The following is a 12520-nucleotide window of genomic DNA, read 5'->3' as shown; positions in this document are numbered from 1 at the left end:
TGACTAGTTCGATATTTAACAAGGTATTTAGTATATTCCACAGCTAGTTGGCATTTATAGCCATAGAAACATGCAAACAAACTGAAGCCTTTTGTAAACATAATGTACTAGTTGGGAGCAAATATATCTTTTAAATCTATTATTTCCACTCATAAATTAGTTTGGTTAACAAACAAGATATAAACAAGCTTAACATGGTTTCTTCCCTTGCACATCGGCTTGTAGTCTTCCGTTCTTTAAATTATTGATCATGCTAATTTCAGTTTCAAATCTTTGTATGCTAGTAATGTCAATAATTAGGCAACCAGAATAACAGAATAACATAGTGAGAAGGGATATTATTCTGCTGCAGCCCCAAACCCCAAATAATTACGCAACAAGTTGTCTTGAGTGACATCTGTGAAAAAAAATCAGGCACTCAGGCATGAAAATGTATTTGTTTATTTGTGTATTTATTTACTTACTTACTTACTTACTTACTTACTTACTTACTTACTTACTTACTTACTTACTTACTTACTTACTTACTTACTTACTTACTTATACTTCTATGCCGCCCAGTCCCAAAGGACTCACCTAGTGTGCTGCTCAGACACTATACTTTTCTGCCCACACACACACAGAAAAAATAATAGAGGAAACATTGGTCTCCACCTGGACAGGAGCACATCTCATGTCCTCAGAAATATTGGAGCACGCATAAGATACTAGATTAGAAAGTTGCCAAAACATTAATCTATCAGGATTGGTTTTGATTAGGTAGAGGATAGAATTGATTTTACGATTGAGAAGCACAAACACAGCTATCTATACTAACCAGTTTCTTTTTTTCCAGTAACATGGTTGCTGATTGGCAATGTTTAGACAATGTTGAGCAAAAATGTAACTGTTTGTGGCACAATAGTTTGGTTGACTTTGACCACTTTGAAGTACCTCCTCTACTGAAATTTGGGGAAGGGAGGGGGACTCCTTACATTGGTTTAATGATCCTGGAGCCATACATACTTCTTGAGGATAAAGTCTCTTACTCAATATTTAAAAGTGATTAAGAATAAAATGATAAGAAAACAGTGTTCTGCGGTGGCCAAGAGCTTGGTCTCTTAGTTAACAGCGTTAAAATTCACTGCTAGAACTATAAATAATATTCCTATTATACTTGGAAAAAGAAAGCCATCCCACAGGTTTATTTGGCTGCTGTTTTGTTACCAAATGTTGGTAGTGTAACCCCAAAGTTCTGGAGGTATTTTGAGAGGTCTTCAGAACAGGAATGATCACCCTAATAGTAATTTCCACATATACAGTGATACCTCGTCTTACGAACTTAATTGGTTCCGGGACGAGGTTTGTAAGGTGAAAAGTTTGTAAGACGAAACAATGTTTCCCATAGGAATCAATGGAAAAGCGATTAATGCGTGCAAGCCCAAAACTCACCCCTTTTGCCAGCCGAAGCGCCCGGTTTTGCACTGCAGGGATTCCCCTGAGGCTCCCCTCCATGGGAAACCCCACCTCTGGACTTCTGTGTTTTTGTGATGCTGTAGGGGAATCCCAGCAGGGGAATCCCAGCAGCGCAAAAATGGGAGCTTTGCTGGCAATGGAAGTCTGGAGGTGGGGTTTCCCAGCGAGGGGAGCCTCAGCGAAATTGCAGCATCATAAAAACATGGAAGTCCTCGAAACCCCACCTCCGGACTTCCATGTTTTTGTGATGCTGTGATTTTGCTGAGGCTCCCCTCACTGGGAAACCCCACCTCCGGACTTCCGTTGCCAGTGAAGCACCCGTTTTTCCACTGCTGAGATTCCCCTGCAGCATCACAAAAACACGGAAGTCCGGAGGTGGTGTTTCCCATGGAGGGGAGCCTCAGGGGAATCCCAGCAGTGCAAAAACGGGCGCTTTGCTGGCAACAGAAGTCCAGAGGCGGGGCATCCCAGTGGCGGCAGCTTGGGTTTGTAAAGTGAAAATAGTTTGGAAGAAGAGGCAAAAAAATCTTAAAGCCCGGGTTTGTATCTTCAAAAGTTTGTATGATGAGGGGTTTGTAAGACGAGGTATCACTGTATTTCAATTCTTCCTTTCTCTCTCTCCTGCTCTCCAATTTGGGCATCAAACACGAGCTGTCTAGCTTTAGGGGGTTCTGGGTATGGCATCAGGAATCAGAACATGATCCATGTGACATTCAGTGGCAATCTGTGATTTAAGGGTACACAAGTAGATTGGATTTATAGGCTGGCGTTCTTCCCCTAAATTCACATATGTGCCATTTAAATTTGTCATTCTTATAGTTTATACCAATGGCAGGTTGCACTTACCTGCAAACCGGCGTGCTACACAAACATCCTCTTGACTCGAGTGTGCCCATGCATGCACCTTTACGTGCATCCCTTGTGCAATTTTGCTTCTGCACATGAGCAGGAAGCAAAAATACGCCAAAATATTGAAAGGAGATGCTCAAGTGTGTGCAATTTCAGTGATTTTTTTGCGATTCCGCATGCGCAAAAGCAAAAAATAGCTGAAATCTCACGTGTGTGAGCATTCCCTTGTGAGATTTTGCTTCTGCCCATGTGCAGAAAGCAAAAAAGCTGAAAAATTCAGGAAAAAAGATGGTGCCAGCCGACAGACCAGCACCAAAGCGGTCGTGCACAAATTGCGCAATCTGTCATCCACTACCGGAACAGAGTTGCCTACCACACCAATAGGAACCCACCACTGGTTTATACATTTCAGGGTGCTGTACGAGGGCTTTTTTCTCTAATGAAATAAGTGTTATTTTGTTTTTGCATAAAAAAAGAGTGGCATAGTTTAAAAGCTAGCCTATTTCACAGCTAAGGGAAGTGAGATAATATGTTATAATTCTAGTGGACTTAATCAGCTTACTGATTTGGACATTTAGCCCATTTACATGCTTTGTCACCACATCTGAATAAATACAGTTAAGATCAGCATGGGAAAAAAACGATTCAGATAAATTAACCTAGTGCCAAAAGAGCAACAATATTAAAGCAATGTTAATAATAATAATAATAATAATAATAATTATTATTATTATTATTATTATTATTATTATTATTATTATTATTATTATTATTATTATTATTATAATGTATTAGATTTGTATGCCGCCCCTCCCCGAAGAGCAGCTCACAACAACGTGACAAATCCAATACTTAAAATATCTAAAAACCCATATCATTAAAACATACAACTCAGTCATACCATACTTAAACTATATTAGCCTGGGGATATCTCAATTACTCCATGCCTGGCGACATAGGTGGGTCTTCAGTAACTTACAAAAGGCAAGGAGGGTGGGGGAGGTTCTAATCTCTCGGGAGAGTTGATTCCAGAGGGCCGGGGCCACAGCAGAGGCTCTTTCCCTAGGTCCCGCCAGATGACATTGTTTAGTCGATGAGACCCAGAGAAGGCCATAATCACGTTAATAATCACAAAACTTCCAAATCCCCAATCATAGGCACACACAGACAAAGGAAACTATCTCATTCACAGTTCAACTGTTCGTTTTCTCAGATTTTTGATTCTTTCCATTCACTAATCAGGAAATAGTTATCCAAGCACGAAGCAGAGCCACATAGGCAGAGATTGTTTGGTATAAGAATAGATAATAGATTCCAGTGTTTCTATTCCATCTACTTCCCCTGAAGGATTAAGGACCACTACTTAGAATAGGGGTGTCAAACTCAGTACTGCATCAGTGTTGCTTGGGATAGGTGGGTGTCTGGCCAGCTTGATGTCACTCGTGTCGAGGGTGCTTGTGGTGGCCCAAGATCTTTGCCAGTAAGAATGGACTCCCGAGCTCTGTTTTCAGCTGTGACAGTCTCTTGCAACCTTCTGCCAGCAAAAATTGAGCTATTTTCTTTGCTGTTCAGAGGCTGGCTCCATGGGCCAGATTTAAGCATTCCATGGGTCAGATCCAGCCTGTGAGCCTTGAGTTTGACACCTGTGACTTAGAATAATAAGGAGGTACATCTCCTGACATAGAGTGTATCATCTGATACTTATCTAGAGTAAGGTGACCAAATGTCCAGCTTTTGATGGGACAGTCCCACTTTTTAATCATTTGTCCCGCATCCCGCGGCATTTTTAAAAAGTCCCGATTTTGTTCCAAGCCCCCTGCCTTCACTCTGCCCTCCCCTCCTCTTCCGTCCACCCTCAAAAAGTCTGACACAAAGATAAACAGATTGCCTCCACTGTTCCCTCTAAGTAGACCTCTTTTGTTTCCTCTCTCTTCCCCCTCCTCTCAATTCCCCCTCAGCTGTTCCCTTTACCTGGGAACTTTCTGCTCCTCTGACTTTGCTACCTGTGCAAAAGCCTATCCTCTCTCCTAAACTGTGCTTTGAGTCTTTAGAATGCTGATTGATGACATTTTAGATAAATGTCTCGCAGTGTTGGTCTCTTTGTGCAAAGCAGCCTCGGCAATATCCATGTAAATGACCAGCTGTGGCAGCTGAAGGGTCCCCCTGCAGAGTACATTGTATACTGGTTGAGTGCTGTGGGAACAGGTAAAATGTCCTTTGGAATTTTCTTAGGGTGGGTGGGTGGGTGGGAGAAGCCAGCTGGGATTGCAGGGGGCAAATTTCCAATACATCTCAGTGGCTGTGATCCACTAGAGCTCCAACCTTGGCAACTTTAAAACTTGTAGACTTCAATTCCTTTGCTTTGCTCTTTAACCATTCCTGAGTTTTTCCCGTCCTAACTCAACTCATAATTAGCAGACTGAAAAATTGAAAAATTACCCCTAACTCTTCCCAAATATTTTTATTGTTTATAAAATTCATTCATAAAAAAATCCAAAACTTTAATCTAATCTAATCCCATATCTTTGGAGAAGGGTGGCATACAAATTTAATTAATATTAATATTGTTATGTAGTAGTAGTAGTAGTAATAATAATAATAATAATAATAATAATAATAATAATAATAATAATAATAATATGCCAAAACAAAAAGGTGAACAAGCTGCCGCAAAAGCTCTAAAATGGGCTGCCATAAAAGGACATGACATGCTCCTACACCAGAGGTGCTACCCTTCCCTGAACACCCCATACATCCCAAGTTGAATATAAGAGAGAATAGACAAAGAATATAGAAGTTAAATACATTAAAGTTAAAATTCCTAAAGTATAGGAAAAACAGAAAAAACAGAAAAATAAAAATCTTTTTTTTTAACGGCAGCATATCATACAGCAAGATAAATATAACAATATACAGTCTGGTGTTGAAGGGGGTCTGAATGTTGACAAATATTGCAAGTTAGCAAATGTTTAAAATGGGGGAGGATCAATAGATTTTTTCCCCCTTTTAAATTATTATTATTACTCATAATTTTTTCTTGTATGGTGCTGTAGGACCAATTAATTTGACAATAAATAAATAAATTTACTAGACAAATAAAGCAAATGTAATCACATTGAATTTAAATAGGTTTGTGGATCAGTAGAACATTTTGTTTTCATTGCTTTGTATTGTTAACAGAATTTCTTCAGAACTTTTCAATATTTCACAGCTTGTTTGCGTGAAACACCTGAGTAATTTTTCATCTGCCATAAATGATTTCCCAAAGTTTCAGCAGCTGAGGTCCCCGGTCTCTTTCATTTGCTTTATTTCTTAGATTACAGCTTCTTTTATGTTCTTCAGTTGTCCAAACCTACTTAATTATCAGCATGACTAGAAAAGTAACATTTAATCAAATGTCATTGGGCTCTATGGAGTTCGTACTACAGCTGTCTTTCAGGAATTAAACTGTAATTGCAGCAGGAAGACTTCTTTCTATGCAAGAGGACCACTGAAGTAGAAAATCTTCAGATCAAAGCCTGAATTCTTACTTGATTTAGCCTGCCTCCCAGTATTGTTACAAAAGTAAAATGTGGAAATTAGGGATAGTATCATGGGTTCCTGGACACAAGAAGGAATATTGTGAGAAAATGTAGGAATGAATGAATTGATAAATTAATGTTTCAAATACTTCAGAAGGGTTTAGGACATTTTGCCTCCGCCAGTTGGATGAAGCTCTTTCCTCCTCCGCAGCTGATAGGTCGCTGCATTCTCTCCCTCGCCCAAAGGCCCCTAGCTCCTGAATGAGAAGGGGGGTCAGAATAGATGGCCACTGAGGACCCTTCCCTCTCTATCATTCTGTAAGTCTCCTGAATGAGAAGGGGGGTCAGACTAGATGGCCACTGAGGTCCCTTCCCTCTCTATCATTCTGTAAGTCTCCTGAATGAGAAGGGGGGTCAGACTAGATGGCCACTGAGGTCCCTTCCCTCTCTATCATTCTGTAAGTCTCCTGAATGAGAAGGGGGTTAGACTATATATTTGGAACAAAACGCTAAAATTATAATTAATGGAGAGCAAACGGAAAAATTTAAAATCGAGAAAGGAGTAAGACAGGGGTGCCCTATATCTCCACTTCTGTTTATATTAATGATGGAAACATTATTAATCAAAATAAGAAAAAATGAAGATATAAAAGGCCTAAAAATAAGAATAGAAATCTACAAAGTCCAGGCCTTCGCAGATGATTAGGTATTTATAATTGAAGAACCACTGACAACTGCACCAAAATTGATTAAACAAATTGAAGATTTTGGCAAAGTAGCAGGACTCAAAATAAACAAACAAAAACCAAAAATTAGTACTAAAAATTGCACAAAAAAACAAATAAAGCATCTGGAACAAATTACTAATATGCAAGTAGTCAAAAAAGTGAAATATTTAGGAATATGTCTCACAGCTAAAATGGCAACATTAAAAGAAGACAATTATACAAGTTTAATAAATCAAATTAAATCAGACCTAAAAAATTGGCAAAATCTACAACTTTCATTAATAGGTAGAATCAATTCAATCAAAATGAATGTCCTGCCCAAGCTCCTCTGACAATTCCAATAAATCCAGGTAATTTTTTTTTAAAGAATTAGATAAAATAATATTAAAGTATATATGGTTAGGCAAAAAATCAAGAATCAAATTAAAGGCACTGCAAGATGTGAAGGAAAGAGGAGGTTTGGGTTTACCAAATTTTAAATTATATTACTATGCAACATCATTGGTATGGATTAAAGAGTGGATCACATTAGAAAATAAGCGTATATTGACAATAGAAGAGAAGAGACGAAGAGACAAAACCCATACATATTTTAAAAAGCATATACTAAGAAATTCTCTCATCCAAATATGGAAAATAATAAAAAAACAACAATACATTAAGGTATCAGAATGGGTTTCGCCAATAGAATTAACATACCACCCAAATTTAATCGGGCCCCATAATACAATTAGATATAAAGAATTATTAGCTCAGCAAATGAATATAAAAACAAAGGAAGAATTGGAGCAAAATGGTAAGAAACTAGATTGGTGGACATACAATTAAAAGATGCATATCAAAAAGACAAAAGGGAATATGGTTTTCAGATAGGGAGAGGTGAATTGGACAGGACACTATAAAAAAATGATGAAAAATTGATTGGCAAAATATACAAATTTTTGATTCATTATGAGACAGAAGTAGAAATCATAAAAGAGAGTATGATAAGCTGGGGAATGAATTTTGGCTACACAATTGAAGTAGAAAAATGGGAAAAATTATGGACTAATAATTGGCGGATGACAAAATCGACTGCATTCAAGGAAAATCAATTAAAAATGTTTTACAGGTGGCACCTATCACCAGAAAGATTATCAAAAATGTTCCCAAAAACTTCCCCACTATGCTGGAAGTGCAAAAAAGAAAGAGGCATGGTGGACGTGCATACAAGCAAAAAATTTCTGCAATAAAATAGCAAACTGGTTAAAAGAAATAGTAAAAGAAGAAATTGAAAAAAAAACAGAATTGTATTTATTGGGTATTTTTAACAAAAAAATAGAAAAAGAGGTAAGATATTTAATTATACACATACTAACAGCTGCCAGGATAGTATATGCCCAACAATGGAAAATAGACAAACCACTGGAAGAAAATATAGTAATTAAAAAAATAATGGACTGTGCGGAGATGGACAGGCTATCTAAAAGATTAGAGGGAAAAGAAGATTCAGATTATTATAAAATATGGGCAAAATTTTATGATTGGTTAAAGAAAAGAGCAACAAAGAAAGAAATAAAAATTACACAAAGCAACACGTCGAATAAAAGAATTGAAAAATTAATAATCTGAGAAAGAAAGAAGTAAAATTGTCTGATCGAACACCTAAAAAGTGGGGAAACTTTCATTTCCCAAATGTTGTATGGATATGTTTTTGTGTATGTTTTTTTTCCTTTTTTATATTTGAAAAAAAAACAAATAAAAAAAGAGAAGGGGGGGTCAAAACTAGATGGCCACTGAGGTCCCTTCCCTCTCTATCATTCTGTAAGTCTCCTGAATGAGAAGGGGGGTCAGAATAGATGGCCACTGAGGCCCCTTCCCTCTCTATCATTTTGTAAGTCTCCTGAATGAGAAGGGGGTCAGACTAGATGGCCACTCAGGTCCCTTTCCTCTCTATCATTCTGTAAGTCTCCTGAATGAGAAGGGGCTCAGACTAGATGGCCACTGAGGTCCCTTTCCTCTCTATCATTCTGTAATACCCCTGAATGAGAAGGGGGGGGTCATACTAGATGGCCACTGAGGTCCCTTCCCTCTCTATCATTCTGTAAGTCTCCTGAATGAGAAGGGGGGTCAGACTAGATGGCCACTGAGGTCATCTTTCAAGCTTTCAATAAAGTTAATCATAATTATTTATATCAGTTATGTAAGGATTTAAACATGGGAGAAAATTTTTGTGAAACTATAAAAGGAATATATAAAGAAAATACAGCCTATATTAGAGTTAATGGATATAGAACGGAAAAAGTTAAAATTCAAAATGGCACTAAACAGGGTTGCCAATTATCTCCAAAGCTATTTGCAATGGCAATAGAGGTGCTAGCCAATAAGATAAGAAGGGAAAAAATTGGAGAGGATACCAAATTGGTAAATTAGAATTAAAATTAAATATTTTTGCGGATGATGCTATTATATTAACTGAGACGCCGATTGAAATGATTAAAAAAATAATGATTATATTACAGGAATTTAAACAACAGTCTGGACTATCAGTTAATATGGAAAAATCAGAGATAATTTGTTTGAATACAAGTCCCAAAAGAAAATTGAGATTAGAAAGGTATCAGGACTGAAATTAGGGTGCAAAAAAATGAAATACTTGGGAGTATGGTTATTAAAAACTCCAAATAAAATAGTGAAGTTTAATTATAACCTGATGTGGAAGAAAATGTTAAAACAGAGGAAGAGTTGGAAAAATAAAAAATTGAGAAAGATGGCAAAGATAAGAGCACTTAAAATGATGATTATCCCAAAAATGATGTATTTATTTCAGATCTTACCAGGTACCTTTTCAGATGCAAAATTGAGGGAATGGGATAGTAAATTGAATTATTGGATAGAAGAGAATAAAAGACCTAGAATAAGGAAAAGATGGCTGATTGCTAATGAAAAAGATGGAGAATGGGGAAGCCCTAGCTTGGAGCTATATGGAGATGCGTTTCAAATTGAAAGATTAATGGAGCTGCAGATATTAGAGAATAATAAATGGGTTAGATTAGAAAAAGAGATTAATAAAATTAATAATAGAGAGCTGTTATTTATAAAATGGAATAAAAAGGAAATTAATAAATTAATGGACCTTTTGAAGGGGACTTTAGAAATTTGGTCAAAATGGCAGGGGGAAATGGGAATAGAGAGATTAAAGCTGTCAACTTTGTATGTATTAAATAGAGATAACAAAACTAATTTAAATAAAATTATAAAGGAATTGAATGATAAAAGGATAACCAGAATAGAACAGTTATATGAGAAGGATGGAAGAGTTAGTAGAATTCGTTTAGAAAGGTGTTTGGGCCAACAGAGATGGCTGCAGATAAATGCAATAAGCAAATACTTGAACGAAAGAGAGAATAAAGAAGCATTATTAAGAGAAGAAACTCAACTAGAAAAAATATTAAAAGAAAAATGGGATGATATAAAAGCACAAGCAAGCAATATATACAGAATGTTATCACAGGCGGAAGAGAGTGTAATAAAAGGATTAACTAGATGGTGGCAAAATGGAGTACAAATAGAAGAAAGAGAGATGAAGGACATAGTTGAAAATATACAGAAAATAAAGAATACAAGAGTTAGAGAAATGAGAAGGAAAATTTTACATAAGTGGTATTATACACCAACACAACTTGCATATTTTCAGAAGAAGGGGAAATGCACCTGTTGGCATGGATGCCAAGAGAGGAGTTTTTATGCACATGTTCTGGGAGTGCTCAGTAGTACAGAAATTTTGGAAAGTAGTGCAAGATGAAATAAACAGGATGTTAAATATTAATTGGACAATACAAAAGAAATGGCAGTACTGGTAAAAAAGGGAGACTTAAGAGAATTTAAAGAAATAAAAGTATCAGCATTGGAAAGCGCTCAAGCAGTAATTGTATTGGGCTGGAAAGAAGCAGCAAAATGGATGATGCAGAATTGGTATTGGTACATGGTGGACCACATTTGCTTTGAAATTATGGAGGTAAGGATGAATATGTATAATGAAAATAATTTGAAAAAACTGATGGAACGATGCGAAATGGTGAGAGGTTATATGGTTATATGATCTAGCCATAAAGAATAAATTAGAATCACTCTTTGATATGTAAATAGAATGCAGATTCCAGCTTAGAAGAATATTAAAGATGTTAGTACAGGCCCTCCAATTGGTGGTGGGGTATATATGTATGTTGTCAGGTGATGGGTGCACCTTCACAGGACACTGTTTTTATGTTGTATGTATGTAGTCTGTATGTTTTAACATTTAAAACTAATAAAAAATTATTAAAACAAAAAACAAAAAAACCCAACCTAACCCAAATCGACTTCACTGTAGACTGCATTGAAAAAGCAATCCGTGACCTCAAACCTTCCCTATCAGTCGGACCAGACGTCTTTGTGCATACTTCCTAAAAAAGCTTTCTTCTACTATAGCTGAACCTCTAAGCATTATCTTTCAAAAATCCTTCAGGACCAGCACACTCCCCAAGCTATGGTCAAAAGCAATAGTCATCCCCATCTTCAAAAAAGGAGACCCTTCTCTCATTGACAACTACAGACCAATATCACTATGTTGCGTCTCATGTAAAATCATGGAATCAATTATAAATAAATAAATCACCCTTTATTTAGAATCTAATAACCTACTCTCTAACAAATAATTTGGATTCAGAAAGAAATTATCCTGCAACCTACAACTACTTCACTGCAAAAACATTTGGACTACCCACCTAGATCAAGGAAAATCCATTAATGCAATTTATATTGACTTTTGCAAAGCCTTCGACTCAGTGGCCCACGACAAACTACTCCTAAAACTCAAATCCTATGGCATCTCAGGATTCCTCCACAGCTGGATTACTGCTGGATTCCTTTCAAATAGGCAACAAGTTGTCAAAATTGGAAGTGCCATTTCCACCCCCATCCCTGTCAAAAGTGCTGTTCCCCAGGGCAGCGTACTAGGTCCTACTCTTTTCATTCTCTACATCAACGACCTGTGCGATCATATCACAAGCAACTGTGTTCTTTTTGCTGATGATGTAAAACTTTTCAACACCGAGACTTCCAGTTGTGACGTTGCGCTGATGCCATGCTTCCTTTGAATGCTCCAAGGCAGACCTGACTTTTGAGAGATTTCGGCCGCCTCTGCGGGCGATCGTGAACCTGTAAATCCCACGGTCTGATAGGGGAATCTCCAGCGCACCTGGGGGTGGCCAGCGGGCCCCTCAGATAGCGGGGAAAACCTCCCTGCCAACTTTCAAAGAGATCGGCCCTTTAGCTGATCTGGAAGTGCGACGTCTCTGACTCTTCTATGGAAGCCGTGAGGCCGACTGCATCATTGATGGACTAGAAAGAAGGAGAAAGGCTGAGAGTGATCGATATTTCGAAGGACAAGGAGGTATTCCTTTTGTAGAGAAGTTTTGAGAGTCTTGGGATTGCGGTCTGCTAAACTAAACGGTGGTGACTTTTGATTTCTACCAACTGGCATGGTGGCAGTGATTAAGCAGTAATCCACCGGGACAGCTGGAAAACATCGACAGATCCTGCTTGCTGTGTCCCGGTTTGAAAGACCATAGCCACAAAGACGGAAGGAAGAAAAAATTGGATTTCTCTACAAAAGATGAAAGGTATTTGGAATGTGCAGAAGGAACGTGTAAGGTGTGTCTTTAAATTTGCTGAAGTTTGCTGAAGTCATTTTGAAATATTGAAAAAAAAGTGAATTGAGTCGGACGTGACTGAGACTATCAACCTGAACCATTTCTATTACCTTCTTTATCCCTCCCCTCTCGAACCTTCACATCGTTTAATCCTCCTTTCCTCCGTATGTTTTTTTTCCTGACTTTTTGACTCTTTTTGACCCGTGGATTTTGGCTTCAACTTCTCATCCCCCCCCCCTTTTATTGTTCTTACTTTTTTACTTCGCCCGTTTTTGCTCCTTTTTTCCTTCTTCTC

The sequence above is a fragment of the Erythrolamprus reginae genome, chromosome 5 (genome assembly GCF_031021105.1).
Source record: "Erythrolamprus reginae isolate rEryReg1 chromosome 5, rEryReg1.hap1, whole genome shotgun sequence".
NCBI classification, from domain to species: Eukaryota; Metazoa; Chordata; class Lepidosauria; order Squamata; family Dipsadidae; genus Erythrolamprus; species Erythrolamprus reginae.
Note: the sequence above shows the minus strand (reverse complement) of the source record.